General features: G+C 41.7%; 1 protein-coding gene and 1 long non-coding RNA gene across 2 annotated transcripts in view; one reads left to right on the forward strand and one right to left on the reverse strand.

Moving 5' to 3' along the window:
* itfg1 (integrin alpha FG-GAP repeat containing 1) overlaps positions 1-20,000 on the reverse strand; it is a 252,316-nt gene that overhangs the window by 125,609 nt on the left and 106,707 nt on the right. The gene's annotated exons all lie outside the window — the stretch shown is intronic.
* Positions 5,754-8,113, forward strand: LOC134438621 (uncharacterized). Its single transcript, XR_010032631.1, has 3 exons — positions 5,754-6,263; positions 7,152-7,295; positions 7,912-8,113. It is a non-coding gene; the product is annotated as an uncharacterized LOC134438621 (long non-coding RNA).

Below are 20,000 nucleotides of genomic sequence, written 5' to 3' on the forward strand. Positions count from 1 at the left end.
CGCACACGCACACGCACACGCACACGCACACACACGCACACGCACACGCACACGCACACACCCTGCGTGAACCAAATGCGGCTGCTGCGCCAGCAAGGAGAACAAAGCAGCCGCCCAGCTGACACGTTTCAGAAACACATAATAGCCGGGGAGCCAAAGTCCCAAAATTGGGTTGGACATGACATGGCTTGCCATACTTTTTATTTGTGTTTTTTTTGGATAGTTCTATCTCTTAGGAAAAATAATTGGAGGGTCTGCTCGGGCGAAAATATCGCGAAAAAAAGTTGTGCCTATTTGAATGTATGTACCCTTCATTTTTTGAGAGAAATTTCAGAAAAATGAAAAATGACCTGAAATCCTTGGTGGCTTGGGTAAGCTGTCAATAAAGGCTTTCCAGATGCACAGGACATACATGCTGACAACATTCAATAGAAAAAATAGTCTTAAACCACATTTCAATAAGATTTTGACTCAATTTTATGCCTAAAAATTTGGCGTTTTTTCACTTTTTTGCTGTATTTTCATCTTAACCTCATTGGCAATCAAGTTTTTCTTCATGTTTTGACATCAAACAATATGCCATTCTTTTTATTACGAAGTATAGTGATACCACAACAAAAACTATGAAAATACAACCAAAATCAATGGATCTGCGATGACTGTAGTGTATGTACCCTTCATTTTTAGAGAGAATTTTCTGAAAAATGAAAAATGACCTGAAATCCTTAGTGGCTTGGGTAAGCTGTCAATAAAGGCTTTCCAGGTGCAAAGGACCCATCTACTGATGATATCCAATAAAGAAAATATTGTTAAACCACATTTGTACATGATTTTGGCTCAATTTTATGACCTAAAATTAGTAGTTTTTTCACTTTTTTTGCTATATTTTCATAATTTCTTCATTGGCAATCAAGTTTTTCTTCATGTTTTGACATCAAACAATATGCCATTCTTTTTATTAAGAAGTATAGTGATACCACAACAAAAACTATGAAAATACAACCAAAATCAATGGATCTGTGGGGACTCCAACTCTAGTTGGTGATCAACAGGCCCAGAAAGTCAATAGAATTTCAGCCTACAATCAAAATGCTGAAATGCATGCTGAATACTGAGCAATATGACACACACACACACACACACACAGACACATACACCCACACACACACACACACACACACACACACACACACACACACACACACATACACACATACACACACACACACACCTAATCTGGGGATCCTACAATGATCTCTACCCAAGGTGACACCTTGCATACTGTACATACTTCGTACATACCCTACACATACATAGCCCTACTTCCTGGATGTGACACAGTGAGCTATTTACACAGATGGGGGCAAAGGCGGGCCTACACAAAGCCTGGAAAGCCTATATTTTCAGGAATCACATAACCCATTGCAGTTTGCACACAGGGCAAACTATTCTACATAGGACATCATCGCCAGCATGCTTCATACACTACTGGAGAACATGGAGCTGAGGAACACATATGCACATTTTTGGACCACAGTTTGGCCTCCAGCACCATCCAGCCATAGAGTCTTAGTTCTAAACCCCACTATCTGAGACTGTACAACCATCATGTACTGTGGATTTCCTCTCTAACTGCTCCCTCTTGTTATCAACACCAGCACACCTCAAGGGTGTGTGCTAAGCCCTCTGCTCTACACCCTATCCACCCACAACCGCCTCTTTCTCCTTATTTGCTGACACGTTGTCGCACTAATTATGAATGAAGACAAGACATACTACAGGAACAAGACAAAACATCTTCCGCCGTGGTCTAACGACAATTACTTCGTATTGGACTCCAAAAACAACAAGGGAATCATTGTGGACTTTCACAAAAACAATCACAGAAGTCACAGACCCCTCTGGTGACTCATACAGTGGTGTAGAGGGTCAGCAGCTTTAAATCCCTGGAGGACGTGTCCTGGAGTATTCACATGGCCTCAGTGGTCAGCAAGGCCCAACAATGTCTCTTCTACCAGAAGAAACTGATGGGCTACCAAATCCTGAAGCCACTGTTGGTCAACTTCCACATCTGTGCCATCAGAGGACAAGTAGGCACTCCAGCATGTGATGACAACAGCTCAGAAAATCCCTGGGATGCCTCTACCAGAGATTAGTACTATCAACCACACGCACTGTCAGGATGTGGACACCAAAAGCAGAAGAAGCGCTGAAATACTGCTTTGAGTCCACTGATTCTGCAGCTGCTGAAACATCTGCATGGGGGAGTTCCCAGTAGTTTGGTACAAATTTGTGTATGTGCATGTTAAATGGGCAAACATCCTCTCTACACGTTTTAATGTCATCAACGGGGTATGACGGGGGAAATTTTTATCTCCAGCCTTATTCAATGCTTATATGGATGAAATGAGGTATGACAAACAAGTTTTATAGTTGGTGATAGTTGGTGTTGACTAATCACTTGCTATATGCAGCCAACCTTACCATTCTATCTCCAAGTAAGAGTTAGTTCCAACAGCTCCTTTATATCTGTTCTGATTATGAGGTAGAGTTTGACATTAATAACAATGTTAGGAAGAGTGTGATACTGTGATTAAAGTTCTCTCCTGTCTATCTATCTAAGAGCTGGGAGTAGCAAATGCCACAAAATATCTGTGGTGCATCCTGCATCCTGATGGCTGAAACTGATAGCGCAATTAGTTGATCCAGGTCATAGCTCTGTTAGGGACATGTCTATGAGCTGGGAACACTGGTATAAGTGCCTTCATTAGCTTCCCTGTTTATATGTACTGTATGTAGGCTACTGTATGAAAGTATGCTGTTGTGAAGTATTGGTGTACTGTGTATTTCATGTATCCCTTTTGGTCCTCAAGCCTGTAATATTATTTAAAACATGTGCAAAAGAGGTAGCTGAGCCACTGCAACACATCTTCAACAAGAGTCTACAAATGGGTAAGGCACCTGTAGATAGTGCCTACAGTAGAAGACCTCTTCTCTCATACCAGTGCCCAAAAAGCAACAAAACAATGATTACAGACCAGCTGCTCTCACATAATGAGAACATTTGAGTGGGTACTGCTGCTCAACAGAAAGAAAACCCAGGTTTGCCATGCTCTGGATTCCATACAGTTTCTTTATCAGGATAATGTGGGAGTTGTGGACGTTATCCTGTAACTACTACATAGGGCAAATTCTCACTTGGACAAAGGAGACAATGCAGTGAGAATAATGTTCTTTGATTTCTCTAATAGTGCCTCACACATCCAGACACTCTTGCTGACAGACTAACTTCTGCAGATGGTGGATACTGCACTGGTGACCTGGATAAATTACCCTAGTACATCAGACTAAATGACCTTACATCACAAACTGTGGTCAGCAGCACTGGAGTGCCACAAGGAATGGTGTTCTCCTTGGTGTTGTTCACCCTATACCACCTACTTTTGCTACAGCACTACCACATGCTTTTGCTATACCTACCACATGCAAGTTTCCATAATGACACTACAACTGTGAGGTGTATCAAGGGTGGGTAGGATGGGGAGTACAGGCGACAGGTGGATAACTTGGTGCCGGACCAACTAGCTGCAGCGGAATTCCATAAAAACTAAGGAGACAGTACTTGACATAAGGAGAACCACCCCTCCACTCTATCAGAAAGGGTTCTACACAGTGTGGTCTAAAACGTCAGCATCGGAAAGGTCTCACACACTGTTGTGTTGTATGACCACCCTTTTCTTAAATTATGATACAAATTTGGTGTTGTATTGTCTTAATAAATGTATACAATGTCTGGACTTACTTTCACCAAGTTTTCACCAATGCAAGATCTTGTATTGATGATGGTAGAGTCTGGACACTATGTAACACCTTCTCCAGCATATCCCAAAGATTCTCAGTGAGGTTGAGGTCTAGACTCTGTGGTGGCCAATCCATGTGTAACAATGATCGCTCATGCTTCCTGAACCATGATTTTATAATTTGAGCCTGATTAATCTTGAAATATGCCTGTATTTTTTTTTAATCCATTGATATAATTGCATTATAATTCAGCTTTCCAAATACAAAGTATTTCAGTGACTGTTGATGGAAATTATTTAACCCCTCAAACAGACTAGCATATTTTATATGACCTCATATGGTCATTTCTTTAAATAAGTTTTAAGAAGTTAGAAACAAGTTGTTGCACCTATTGGATCAGGGAACACAATTGGTATGAGCCTCCTCAGAGTTTAGATCTCTCATTCAGATTCTTGAGGTTGGTTGGAGAAGCCTTTAAATAGTGTTCAAATTCTACCATCATGCAATACCTTGGTAAAAACTTAAAGCAACACTAGATGGAAAAAGTCCAGATATTGCAGATTGAGTGTGACCTTATAATATCAGGGGTGATAGTGAAAAAAAATCCTGAGCCTGAACTTTTTTCCTGGTCGGGGAGGGGGGGCCGGGGGACGACGGGACATACTGCATATGAGACGTAATGTAGGCCTTATTATTATTCAAACACATTATTCAAACATTTAAGATAATGTTTTCATTTTTGCATTATTTCTATAGTGTTATTCACGAAAACACAGATCATTTCCCTGTTGGTAGGCTACAGCACTTGGCTGAAAGAAACTGACCACCACGTTCAATTATAGCTGTAAAAACGAATACCAACGTATGCAGTTAGAAATGCATTCTAGGCTTGTGATGTTGCACTAAAGTTATTGAGGTGGGTATTGAACCAATGCAACATTTCAACACCAGAATGCATTTCTGAAAACATGGTGCATATTTTACCACATTGAATTAACTGAAAGCTACATATGTAGCAGCCATACCAAGACAGGTCAGTAGGAGGCAATACTACTCCAAAGTACAGTAACTACACTCTGTCCAAAATAGAGGAGGTGATTACCAATTAATTGAGCAATACTTTTCAATGACATGACATTTGCTGCAAGCTGATAAGTTTCATTTTCATTGGGACATTGCTCATATAACTTGTATAGGCTACTGGACATACGTTTAGATAGCCTACTCGTGGCCCCATGGTCTACCTATAACCACAGATTGTTTAAGGGCTGTGCTATAACCCCTGCCTTTCCGTTGTAGGGAAACGCCCTTTAATTACCGGTACATGATATTTAGGGCACAAGCGCATGATTGGCTACATGCAGGCCCACGTTCACATCGCATGTTTCGACTCCACGGATGACAGAACCAGTGGTTATTACGGACAGGACAGTATATAGCCTGTGTGACTACTGCGCGACTTTCGCATTGGGTTGTAGTCAATTAAAATACATGAAAATCACTCGCGTGTACACACGCCCATTACAATGTACGAGTTGAAAAGATAACAGAAAGCAACAAAAACAAAGACAGGACCGAATTAAGCTACATGAAAATAGCACAGGGCGTGAAGATAAGATGAACATTCACTGCATGTCTAGGTGACACCGTGGTGGCCACATGAACGCAAGCCAAGTATTTGAAGTTCATTAGAGTCTGATATTGATAATTGCCCCCTGCCCGAGAGTAGGGATTAAGTTATGGAACGCCAAATGAGCCACGCTTAATTAAATAAATACACCAAAAAATAATTAATTCAATGTGTCACTAATTAATTTAAAGTAGAATTAAATAATTAAAATTGGCATTAAATATATAATTTATGAATTAAATGTCAATTTATATAATTTAATGTTAAATATTTCTTTCGCAATTCAATTAATTATTTAATTAATTTATTTAATTATTTCATGTTACGTGTGTTTCAGCACATCATTAATTAAATTAATCTGTCAATCTCACCCATCAAAGTCAGTGGGCGGAACCACTGACGTAAACGGGCGGGACTAGTGCCAATCTGGTGTTATCGACTGCTTTGGTCTGAAGCGTAACACCTCCTACATGGCATGAATGGATCAAGGAGGAAAGCTGCTTCTATTCGAAATATGATGGAAAAAAAGGGTTGTGAGTGATTGGGACTGTAGCACTGTCAACATTTCAAGTGAAAGGCTTAGAGTTTTATCTTTAGGAAAATGTATTCGTGAAATTAGCTTCTTGGCCATGAAGTTTTAAAAGGAGTGGATGCATGTTGTCGAGATACGTTGAGGATGACAGCTGCCTCCAAGTTCTTCTTGGCTTCCTCGTTGAGGATGACAGCTGCCTCCAAGTTCTTCTTGGCTTCCTCGCGGCCTATCCACTATAAGGGCTCCGGGAACCAAATCTCCTTCATCATCGTGTTAGTTGTTTGACACACTTTCTCACAGGTAATGTAGACAATTTTGAATGGCATTTGCCGTTGTGTAACCTGACAAAACGTTGGAAATAGCCGGCTACGTGGTCTCATTTTCACCGTAGTAATGCTAGTTGCATTTGTCATAAGTAGCACAGTCAGTGACCGCAGACAACGAGTCATTTGTTGGCGAAACAAAGTAGATGGTATGCTAAGAAACATTACCAACGTTGTTCAATAACAATGTTGGCGGACGCTCCAGTTTTTGAATGGGGTCGAGACGCCAACCAGCAATACTTCTAGGAGGGTGCTAGTGCTAGAAAAATAGCATTAGCAGGCATCAGACTACACAACAAATTACCAGTTACTTATCACACCATAGACAATAAGCAAGTATGAAGTGATTAGTTTGCGAATTCAAGCTTGGTCACTGGTAAATGGTATGAATATCAAGAGTACATTAAAGGTAGAGTACCTCCCAGTGCTTGGCTTACTAGTTCAACTTCAGAACATTCTGGGACTAGATCTGTCCAGTTATGTTCATGAGCGGTCCAAGACTATTTTCGCTCTCTTGAGTATGAATCCTGTATTGTCACGTAATGCAGTTAAATAAGTTAAACTGATTTGGTATGTTAAGCACGTTTTAAAAATGTTGCATTTTGCCTTTATAGGGCAGTAGGCCTATTGTTATCAATGTCACAATATTCCACAATGTAACCAGAATAGCCTCAATTATTGTTTTATGTACTTCATGCGTTTATGTCTGTCATGTGTATACTATAAAGTGCTATAGCATTCTTCACTCTCTCACTCACACACACACACACGCTGGTTTTATTCAGAACATTGTGGAAGATGAATAGAAGTAATCTGTTGTAAGATCTGCTGTAATTCCCACATCTGTATCACACTGTATTTTCAGAAATAAAAAGGGGATACTGTGACCAAACCGGCCTACTGATGTCCATACAGTAGCCCTACACAAGACCATGTCTGTCACATTGGTGCCATGACCGAGTTGGACCTTCGCCCAACCGGGATCATTCTGGACATCATCTGCGTTGTGGTATTATACAGTATATTGCGTATATTGCATCCATGTATGGAAATGGTAAAATATGTAACCCACTTGTACCATCTTAATGTGGTACAATCAAACCTTATTTGATTAATCAAGTGTTGAAGTGATACTGTTTAGCGATTTTAAGATTTATTCTGTAGAGCTTTCTTTTAGATTACTATTTTATCTTAACCCCTCCACCTTTTTTTATCTGTTAAATGTTTTGTGTGTGTGGGTGTGAGAAGTGTACCACCCACTGCAAAACAATTGCCAATACTGGGACATAAGGCTACTACTACTACTACTACTGTGCTATTTTTTGGAAATAAGCTCATATCACACCTCCCTGTGAGTTAAATGATTGAGTTTTACCTTTCTCTAGCCGCCAGCTGGTCTCATAGGATTCAATGTTTATCACTAGCATGGAGCATGGAGGTAGTATTTGCACAGCCATACTCTGAAAACGATTGAAAGTACAGGAGGAAGGTAAACCTTGATCATTTAACTCAAGGGGAGGCGTAATATGAGCTTATTTCCACAAATGGCACAGTATCAATTTAGCTGAGATGGCAAGCTTGCACTGATCATGGATCATCTGACTTTATGTGTATTATTTATGCAGATAATCATCAAAGCCTGACTGCCCACAACACCTGGATCAGAGAGCCAGTCCAATGAAATCTGTCAAGAAAACCGCAGATAAACAAGGCCTGTATCATCATTGTAGTCTAGTACTACACTTTTATTATACACGAAGACAGAACATGAGATGCTTGTATCATTGCAAAAAAAAAAAAAAACTAACTATACAATCAGTCATGCACTCTCAGACGCACTCACTTACTATACAATTCACCACACACAATGTTATCCATTACAATGTGTTCAGTCAGCTCTAACATACCCACATTTTTAATTTCAAAAAACCTAAAATCTACAAAGAACCTGAATGCAGCGTATATGTGTCTCCAGGCTACAATGGGTTGAAGCGCTGGAGGCCAGAAGGAAAGTAGAGTGATTACACTCATTCTCAAACTGGACGCAATGTGGACAGTATTCCAAGTGTGCCTTTAAATAATATTGGTTTGTGGGTTTTGTGTTGTTTATTGGGTCAGAGGTGGGCCCCAAGGTTCAATTACACCATTAGGTGTAAGTGATCACCATTCTTTGTTACACCATGATTTTCCTAAATGTATGTATATTCCAGTTCAGTCTTGTTTATATAATTCTGCACAACTTGGTTCATCTTTCTTCCCATGTTTAACTGCAGTCAACCTGCCATCCAAGCCGAGGCCAAACACATCATAGCACTGAGGTGGTCAACCAAGGTTGCAGATAGGGATGACTTCCACGACGTGTCCACCAAGACCAGAGGAGGCTGCTGCGGACAGCTTCCCTGCGAGAAACCTTGCTACGCCCAGTATAGGCACACAACTCTAATTTCACTGCATGTTTTAGTATTTCTATGCATGCAACCTATAAATCCTTTAAATCTTGCAATTGATGTAGACTTGTAAGCCATCTTTAAGCAACTAATACGTTATTCTAACCTCTTCACATTGATACACATTTTGTGCACTTCAGATTAATTTCCTGTATTTTGTTCTTGCTCTTTCCCTGCAGAAACACAATTGAACAGATTTAATAAATGTTCGTATTTGTCAATAATTGTATCTTCTTTTCAGCATGAACTGAGCCAAGTTAACTTTCTAGTCAAAGTATCTATTGGAGGCATAAATAACAAGAGGAAAACTAGCCATCAATAATTACAATATTTACAAGCAGTGAAAGAGGCACGGACTATCCAAATATTTGTTACAGTGAAGAAGTTGTGATGCTGTACGTGTTTACTCCATCTACAGGCTGCTATAGACTTAGTTTTCCACAAAGAAGGCTAGAGTCGAGACCTTTGTTCAATCTTCTGACATGCTCTTACTCTTGACAAATGGGTACTATATCAGCTTTATTACTTTATTGAATCCTAAAATTGTCCAGCACGTATGAATTGGACGTTGTATCTTGGAGTAAATAAGCTACTATCCAGATTTAAAGATCAAGGTGAGCTGAAAGAACTTTTTCATCCCTGCGCAAGAGGCCAGGAAGGTTTGTCAAAGGTTGGAGTAAGTCTCTCTTTTTTCGCGACTAATCGTGACTAGATATATCGATCAGTCCAGTGTTTCTCAACAGGGGTGCTGCGGAAAAGTGGCTGATAAATAAATTATGTAATATAAGATATATTTGTCTAAATTGATAAGTTAATGCTAGTCAGTGGAATCTTTCATCTGCCATTTACGCACAATAAAGTAAATTTATGTCACCCCAGTAAGCTGCAACTTCAAACGTAGGTAGTGTGACCAAATGTGTTACTTTTCTAAGCTTGTGTGGTATCGGATGCGATGCCATGTTACGGCTTGTTGGTTTGGGGTGCCTTGAAATTTTTCATGAATTGGAAGGGTGCCTCGCCTAAACAAAGGCTGAGAAACACTGGATTAGTCGACTATTAAAATTTTCGTTAGTTGCAGCCCTAGTATGTTCTATGAATACCATCAATACAATATAGCTGGTATGCTCCAACTGGTGATAATAATTTGCCCCTGTAGGGCCTAGGGGCCTACAGTATTTTCACTTCGATAAACTTAACTTAACTGTCACTGTAAGGGTTAGATAATCATTATTGGTCAACTGTTAAACAATTGAGACATCTATTGTTATATAATAATAATAATAATAATAATAACTTGGTTTTATATAGCGCCTTTCAAGGATGGATAAGTGTTTCGGTCACAGAGTCGGAGAGTGAGGGCCGGAGTCTGGAGATGTTCTTGAGATAGAAAAAGGCAGATTTGGTGATGTTTTTGATGTGAGACTGGAATGAGAGGGAAGGGTCAAGTTATTATGTGTAACAATTTTGAGTAACAGTGTCTACCAAAGGGAGTGTGTCTATGTTCCCACAGCCCGTCCCACATCACAAACACTGAAAACAAAAACAAAAGGGGGGAGGGGGGGATAGAATGAATTGTCCCGCAGGCCAATGGTACTGTTCCACCCAAAAACCTTTCCCTAACCTCATTGAAATCGTGCCTCACAGTCAGTTAACACCAGCCATACCTACCTCTAAACCACAATGTAATGACCTCTAACCATGCTCTACTCATAATAGTAGAGATGGACTTAACTAAACCACAACCAGGGTGGAATCATGCTTAAACCCACGTCAGTACACAATAACAATACAATACAAGATAACCTCTGTGGAAGCTATATTATATGGGACTAATGGGATGTGGGAGCATAGGGCCGACCCCATGTCACATGTAATAGAAGTTACTACTTTGTGGCCATAGTATGTCAGAAACGTGAAAGTAACATGATGCATCTGAAGTTGGTTTTGTTGCTGTTCCTGTCAGCATTCTGCCGTGGTCTCTGTGGGGCATTCTCGTGCAGTCACTTCTTTGGTAGGTGCGCGGCTTTGCCATCAGTTCATCCGTCCCAGTCCCATCTTCACTGTAAAAAGAAAAAAAAAGCTTTTGGTCAAGAAAACCAATGGAAGCAGCAGCAGCTAGCGAAAGAGAGACGGGCAGTAATCAGTTGCCTGGAATAGACGTACTGTACACGTTACAAAGTGTGTGTAGTATAATGTTACCCAAGCTATAGGCCCTAGTATGTTCACACACATCGCTACAGTGAAGTCAGATTGTTTCGACGAAGCAACTTCTACCCCTAGGTTAATTTACATGCATGCACATATTTTTCAAGGACTGGGCAGGGGCACTCATGGCACTATCCACTTGCACGTCAAATGCACACGTCTCATCCTTGCTCAACAGCATATCACATCATGGGCTTTTAGTGAAAAAAACAAAAAAAATACAGATGAATATACTATCTGCCATAGCCCATTATATCTCAACAGTAGCACAACCACTATCTGAGCACACGTAAGCTAGCTGGTAGACAGCTGCTTGCTAAGGTTAGCCATTCCGTTCAAATTGAACTTGCTTAACCTAGGTCAAAACATTAAGCATGTGTAAATTTACACATTTTTATAAAAATGGACTTACCAGTTGAAATGTTGATCGCTGTGAATGAATGCTGGCGGGGCCCCTTTTACCTCCACCGATCTGGGTGATTCATGTTAATGCCTTATAAACCCACTCTGTTAATACCAACGCACGAACGTCCGACAAAATCTTTCCTATGATCAGCTCTACGCTCGATCTGTTTTGACTTGATAGGCAGTGCAACCAATCAGATTTTAGGATACGCCCACAGACTTTGATGGGTGAGTTTGACAGATACAATTATTTCATAATGTGCTGAAACACACGGACCATGAAATAATTAAATGAATATAATTCAATAATTACTTAAATGGTAAAAGGAGTACTTTAAATACTTTTCTACTTTAAATAAATTAATGACACATTTAATTAATTATTTGTTGGCATATTTATTTAATTAAGCGTGGCTCATTTAGCGTTCCATATTAAGTAGCCCAGAGCGTGCAGACAATACAACCTGTGCATCGTGCGTGGAATAACTGGATTCGATTACGCAGAAGGGCTACGACAGGGAGCGCGCGAGAGAGAAAGGCTGTGTGAACCTGTGCGAGGCTGTTTGGGGGTTTTCACAGAGCGCGTTGGTTTAGTCAGCATAACAAACATCTCCCTGAAATCAGTTTGACACGTGGTTTGTCAGGAATGACGCAAAACACCATCCCTCAATCAACAGTAGACCAAAACCCACGAACTCAGCTCACACTAGCCTACAAGGGGTGTAGGCTAACTAGGCTTGCCAAACATTAGCGATCCAAGCATTCCATTGTCATTTGGACATGTCGCAATGGTAGCCGCTATTCCAATGCAGACCACATTTACGCACTACACCTAGAAAAAAAGTATCATGACGGGCATAGCATAGCCTACCGTTTTGAGCATACAGACTTTTTTTGAAAGAACGTCCATCTCCATCAAAGTTTGTCAACATTGCGCAGTCATTTAGCGCACATAAATGAGGAAAATGGACGAATATTTCAAACTCTCACTGAGCCCGTTTATGCGAATCAATAAGCCGTTTATGGTCAGGTTTTTGGAGTAACCTGCGCAAGGCAAAATCATTCGGGCCCAAGCCAACATGCCACAGTGGGCAAATTAATAACTAAATGGCCTTACCTTCAAACGTTTTCTTGATCACAGAATTTCACTAGTATTCCACTGACATCCACACGGTTCAACACACCCATCACAACTAGCAAGCCATGTGGATTTGTGCTAACAATAGTTGCTAATTTTTATCGGAATCCAAATGGTCTAGACTTGGCCTATAGTACTTTCTTCCGTTTCTTCAGTATAACGAGATGCCATTTTTGGATTTGCCTCCGTCGACAGTGAAAATATCTGAGAAGGGTAACCAGTAGGGGCCTAGAACTCTCTTTACTGTGCATACTGACAGCCAATCTACTTCTCCTTTCACTAGAACTAGAAGACTGCCGCCAGTGCTGTGGTGAGTGACTCAAGAGCAAGACGTAACAAATTGATACATTTTTCAGTATGTCGGGATGATACAATTATGGGCTGCTGCTCATTTGGGTTCCTTTCGCGTCTCTTACAACAGGCTGTTGCGCACTCATTTATTTTCACCATACATTAATGAAGGCTTAAGCGATAGTTTATTATTTTATTAATTTTGGGGAAATTATTATTTAATTTTTTTCTACAGCCACGCTACGCCGGATTTCCGGCGCGGCGCCGGACTGCTATCACCCCTGTAATATGCACCATACACATTTTTTGCCTGCCTGAATTTGATACATATTATTATGGTTACCCCATCCTCTGGAAGATGAGGGCCCACAACTTTCAAGCTATAAGTGAGCTTATTCCTGGTAATGAATGGGCATTTAATCGCTAGAACCTCATCTCCATGGCATACTGCTGTATGTATAGGTGCTGTGTGTATATGATGTGTATTACAGAACAGTATGTGTGTGGTTGTGTGAAATGCCTTATGGCTAAATGTGTGTTACATGTTAAATATGTTGTGCAATAATATGTATCATGTTTTGCATATCTATTTATTTATGCTGCTAGAGACCTTAATTTCCTTCAGGAGTGATAGTTATGTACTCTACTCAACAGTACACACAGTGTATCTTTCAGAATTTTGAGAGTAGTCTAGGCTTTCCTCTGGGTTACTGTGCCTGCAGATGGCAGAAGGTGTTGAATGGTAGTAATTCTGTGGTCTCCCCCTTCAGTGAAAATAGCTCACCGTCACATCCACAAAGTATGTACAGAGTGTACGGGTGATGTACTGTACATAGTAGTACATACGTTGTGGGGGGTGTCACCTGGGATGCAAATCATTGTAGAATCCCCAGATTACTTGTGTGCGTGTGTGTGTGAGAGGATGTATGTCATTGCTAAGTATACAGTGTGCTTTTCAGCATTTTGATTGTAGCCGGAAATCCTATTGAGTTTCCGGGCCTATTGATCACCAACTGGAGGTGAAATCGCACAGATCCATTGATTTTGGTTGTATTTTTTTAAAAAAGATTGCGGTGGAATCAGCATACTGCTTAATAAAAAGAATGGCATATTGTTTGATGTCAAAACATGAAGAAAAACTTGATTGCCAATGAAGAAAATGATGAAAATATAGCAAAAAAGTGAAAAAACGCCTAATTTTAGGTCATAAAATTGAGCCAAAATCATGTACAAATGTGGTTTAACAATATTTTCTTTATTGGATATCATCAGTAGATGTGTCCTTTGCACCTGGAAAGCCTTTATTGACAGCTTACCCAAGCCACCAAGGATTTCAGGTCATTTTTCATTTTTCAGAAATTTCTCTCTAAAAATGAAGGGTACATACACTACAGTCATCACAGATCCATTGATTTTGGTTGTATTTTCATAATTTTTGTTGTGGTATCACTATACTTCTTAATAAAAATAATGGCATATTGTTTGATGTCAAAACATGAAGAAAAACTCGATTGCCAATGAGGTAAAGATGAAAATATAGCAAAAAAGTGAAAAAACGCCTAATTTTGAAGCATAAAATTGAGTCAAAACCCTATTGAAATGTGATTTAAAAATATTTTTTCAATTGAATGTTGTCAGCATGTATGTCCTGTGCACCTGGAAAGCCTTTATTGACAGCTTACCCAAGCCACCAAGGATTTCAGGTCATTTTTCATTTTTCAGAAATTTATCTCGAAAAATGAAGGGTACATACATTAAAATAGGCACAACTTTTTTTCGCGATATTTCCGCCCGAGCAGACCCTCCAATTATTTGTCCTAAGGGATAGAACTAACAAAAAAATCACGAATAAAAAGTATGGCAGGCCATGTCAGGTTCCTCCCATTTTAAAGCACTTTTGAGAGTTTGGCTCCCCGGCTTTACCCCAAGCCATTCATGAGCAGGTGTGTGTGCACAAACAACATACGGACATACAGGCATAGAGCGAGGCAAAGGAACACACACGCACACAAGTACACACACACAAGTACACACACACACAAGTACACACACACACACACACACACACACACACACACACACACACACACACACACACACACACACACACACACACACACACACACACACACACACACACACACAAATGTTCATGAGTGCAAAAGTGTGCGCACGTGTGTGTGGATCAAGACAGGACAGTGAAAATAGCCCTGGCTGTTTAGGAATCCGCCTTTTCCCCTCTTCTCTTACGGCCTCGTTTTGCACACACGCACGCACACGCACACGCACACGCACACGCACACGCACACGCACACGCACACGCACACAAAGCTGCCGGGTCTACGACCAAAATATTCCCAACACCAAATATAAAACATATCAGATATTACCAACACCAAATATAAAACATATCACGTAAACAATGAAAATGAAAGCAATTGGAAGCAAATCCCTCTTCACAACTCTCTCCAAATTCACACCTCTCTCCTCTCACCATTTCACACTAGTGCCTTGTAAGCACACCTGCCCACACACACACACACACACACACACACACACACACACACACACACACACACACACACACACACACACACACACACACACACCTACCCACACACCTACCCACACACCTGGACAACGGCCCTAGAAAAATACCCCACTTGCCCACGTACATCAGCAACACTTTTAAAACCGTCCAAATTACGCTGCTGTGCTTACATGGTAGACAAAGCAAGTGTTCACACGCAGCCACCGACAAAAGAGCACAAAGAGCTAGTCTTCCCTCCACCCACATACGTGCATGCATTGACGCACGCACGCAAGTACGTACACACACATGCACACACACACTTCATCCACATCTTCACGCCTCCATTTTACACTGAAAGTGTGTGTTAAAAAGGTTGTAGAATCATAGTTGGTAAACACACAGAAACACACACATATACAGAACTGAAATCACTAACCAGATGGATAGTGTACAAATACACACCCACTTGCACATCCGCACGCACACACACCGAACACACACGCACACACACCAAACACACACACGCACACACAGGCGTGCACACACACGCACGCACGCGTGCACACACGCACGCACACGCACGCACACACACACAGGAAAGGTCAACAGTCAGTTGGTTTGGCAGAGGAAAAGAGTGTGCTGCGTGGGGCTTCAACAGTTCGCCTTCGCTCAGCCCTCTCAGGCCTACAACAAAGCCCAGAGCCCCTATTAACATTCAACACCCTCCCCACAGCACAGCACCGCACAACCTCCTTCCTCATCCTCATCCTAGGCTCTGAGAGAGGCCGGGGAGTCCAGAGAGAAACTGTTAAGAGAGTGAGAAGTAGTGACAAGGGAGAAGTGTGTGTGTGTGTATGCGTGTGTGTGTGTGTGCGTGTGTGTGCCTGTGTGTGTGTGTGTATGTGTGTGTGAGTGCTTGCATGTGTGTGAGTGCACAAGTGTGTGTGTGCGCCGTGCGTGCGTGCGTGCCTGCATGTGTGTGTGCATTTGAGTGTGTAGTAAGTGTGTGTAGTGTGTACCCAGTGCGTACAATGTGTCCATGGGCCTTTGCACAACAAAAAGGTTCATTTGAATGCCAGCACATCCACATCTTGCATCTCCCTGTACTGCAGAAGGGCATTTCTCTATGTGCATGTTTAAGCCCCTGAATGCAGAATGCACACGGGTGGGTGGCAAGGCCTTTCATCCAAAAACAGCTACGAGTCAGAAAGCACTGACACACAGAGATGGAGAGAGAGAGAGAGAGAGAGAGAGAGAGAGAGAGAGAGAGAGAGAGAGAGAGAGAGAGAGAGAGAGAGAGAGAGAGAGAGAGAGAGAGAGAGAGAGAGACAGCATTTGCGTTTGCATGTGTGTGTGTCTGTGAGAGAGAGAGAGTGCGTGTGTGTATGCGGGCGCGCATGTGTGTGTATTTGTGTGTGCGTGCCTGTTAATTGCTGTACGGTTCCATACAAAAGGACGGACGACGTGTTCCACTATTCCCAACGTGTTACCACACAAAGATACACACATAAAACACACAAGATGGAGAGAACGAAAGAGTGTCAGAGAGGGACTAATCGCCACGCATTTAAACTAACGAGTATTGCAAATCAATCTGTGCAAACTCAATCCGTGTTGTGAGTGGCAGCTGATCTCCACAGAGGCTACAGCGGGTATGGATCCCCTCATGACACTTAACCCTCTGACCCAGACCTCAACACCCATCATGGACACACATCCATCCTACCAAAGGACAGTGCATAAGCACACACTCAACCCACTGCACTTTTGGTGAACGTACTATCAGGGAAGTCGACAGGGGGAGACAAAGGGGTCCATTGTCCCAGTCCCAGGGAGAGAGGGGGCCCACAATTGGGTTTTTGGCGCATTGTATTTATTAGGTAGAGGGGCCCTTTGAGATGACTTTGTCCAGGGTCTGGTCAAAGCTGCCAGCGGCTTTGCGTACTGTGCACATAAGGTCTTTCAATGATTGCAGTTTATGAATGTACGGACAATGCTGTGAACTATATTAGGCGTCATGTGTAATATGTGGCAGCTTGAGTGAATGTCCAAGACAAATTTCATTCAGGACCAAATAAATGAACCGTGATCTTGAACTCACAAATTAACAAACGTGCACCAACATCTAACGCAACCTTGTCAACATGGCTTCACTGTTTTGTGGTGACAAGAGCCTCAAGGGTGTGATTCGTCCTTTGCCTTACATCATCACTTCAATGCACGAACACACACACACACACGCACACTCACACACACACACACACACACACACGCGCACACACACAGACGCGCACACACACACACACACACACACACACACACACACACACACACACACACACACACACACACACACACACACACACACACACATACACAGATTCAGATAAGCATCTGGTATCTCTGCCTAAAGCAATTTAGGTTGGAGTTCAGCATATAGGCAACGACAACATGAGGCGTGAAGCAATTTCCAGGATTGTGGGATAAGACACGGCCATCTGGTAGAGAAACACACACACACACACACACACACACACACACACACACACACACACACACACACACACACACACACACACACACACACACACACACACACACACACACACACTTCGACATTAATGAGTTGTTGATGACTTGCTCGTCAGATCAAGTTTTCTCGACTACCGACACATCACCATCTTCAGTCGTCCTGCTCATCAAAGGTAAAGACTTAATAGGAAAAATGTCTGTTTTTTCAACCGTCCTTGGGTAATTCACAAATCTTTTCAAGATTGAATAACAGTCCTCGAGGCAATTTTCCACAACATATTATAATTTTACAGGACTTTAGCTCCAATGTGGCCATACAGCACTTCAATGAAAGTGTGCAAATCACAAGGGTGTGCGATGCAAGATTACGGCTCACGTCTTAATCCTTTCTCAATGCGTTCTCTCTCTTAGCGAATGGCTCTAGACTTGGATTCTTCCATAGACATAATACTGTATTAGTTCTATGGATTCTTTTTCTTAATGTTCATGTTCATTTCAAATGTTAACAACAAATGAAATTCTCGATGAGTTATGGCCACAATAGTATTTTTTCCCCTTTACAAACGAAAGTCGTCGTAATGGGTATACAAAAGAAATGTACGATATTTTGTTGGTAAATGTAATGAGCTGCCACATGCAGTACAGTGTCTTCCTGGGCACAACATGCTGTAAATAGCTGCAAACATTCTGCAACAGTGAAACTATTAGAGTGGTGTTATATGCTTAATTGGTCCCCTGGTGGACCTCTTCCTTTGCATTTTATCAGAGTTTCGACATTGATGAATTACAGTACACAGCATATAGTAAACACAGAAAGATGAAGCATGCACTAACACAGAGCAGTGGGCTGTGTACTTGGCTAGTGATGATCGTGAAGCAGGGTGCAGTTGCCTCCCTCGACCACTGTACTTGGACTTGGCCCAAAAGTCTTCTGACAGTCGAGACAGCTAGTCCAGACTGCTCCCTTAATGGAGACAGGATGCAGCAGCAGGTTTATAGTGAGTGCTCAGAAACCCGATTCACTCTCTGATCCTAACACCAGTAAGGCCCCATTTGGCCAGCGCCAAACATCAGGGGTCTGAAACGAGAGAAGAGCTTTGTGGGGAAAAGCAGCCTAGCGATCCTGCATGAATTACTAATGCTCTGCTCATCTGCCCAAGAAGTGGGGGTGTGGCCGTGTAACCGCAAAAGGAAAACAATGGCAGTTCATATGACCCAAGTGAGAAGTAGAAGCCGACCAATCCCCCTGATGACACTCGCTGTTGCAGCTTTGGGTTTTTACCTTACTTAATTACAACTTAATGGTAGCTAAATGTTCTAAAGACCGGTTCATTTGTAGTAGAGGTAATGAAGTTGTTTTCACTTTGTCTTTGATGTTACAGGCCTGATGAAGATCCCTCGGTACTGAAATATCGTCAAACTAAAGAAATGGAAAAGCTCTTGGCGTATACCCAATGTGCAGACCACTTTTTCACAGAACTTTCGAGGTATCGGTATCTATGGCTGATTGACATTTGTCCTTCATAAATCAGGTCATTAACGATAATGCCTTAAAATTATGTTCATGGCAGTTGTTAATAACATGCTCATTTTGACTAATATTAAGTTGAAATTTCAAGGTACAAACACAGCAAGAAAGTCCTATGACACATAAACACGACAGGCATAACCCATCAAGTGCCAGGAAATGTCATGTGGTACAGTATCTAAAAGGATGATGATAGCCCTGCCGTGGCCTAACGGTGGGGCACTGGGTTACTACGCGGGCGACCAATTCCGGCCCAGGTCATTTGCCGATCTTTCCCCTTCTCTCTCTCTCTCTCCCCGCTCATTTCCTCTCTCCTCCACTGTCCTGTCCAAAATAAAGGCAAAAAAGCCCTTAAAATTATATTTTTAAAAAGGCTGATGTCACCTTTTAATAAAGTAGCTATTTTTTGCCATTTCAGCGATACTATTGACACATAATGCCTTGATGAAATGTCATACTTGTACATCCCATGACAATGACTGTTGCACTTGCGTCTCGATATATAATTTATGTTGGTGAGCGCAATGCTACACGTAATCACAAAGGCAGAAAGCATGTGAGACCACCAACCATGGAACGTGATCCAAGTCAGCTGATATGATGGAAGAAGGGAGAAAAGGGCCCGAACACACACA

The sequence above is a fragment of the Engraulis encrasicolus genome, chromosome 22 (assembly GCF_034702125.1).
Source record: "Engraulis encrasicolus isolate BLACKSEA-1 chromosome 22, IST_EnEncr_1.0, whole genome shotgun sequence".
NCBI classification, from domain to species: domain Eukaryota; kingdom Metazoa; phylum Chordata; class Actinopteri; order Clupeiformes; family Engraulidae; genus Engraulis; species Engraulis encrasicolus.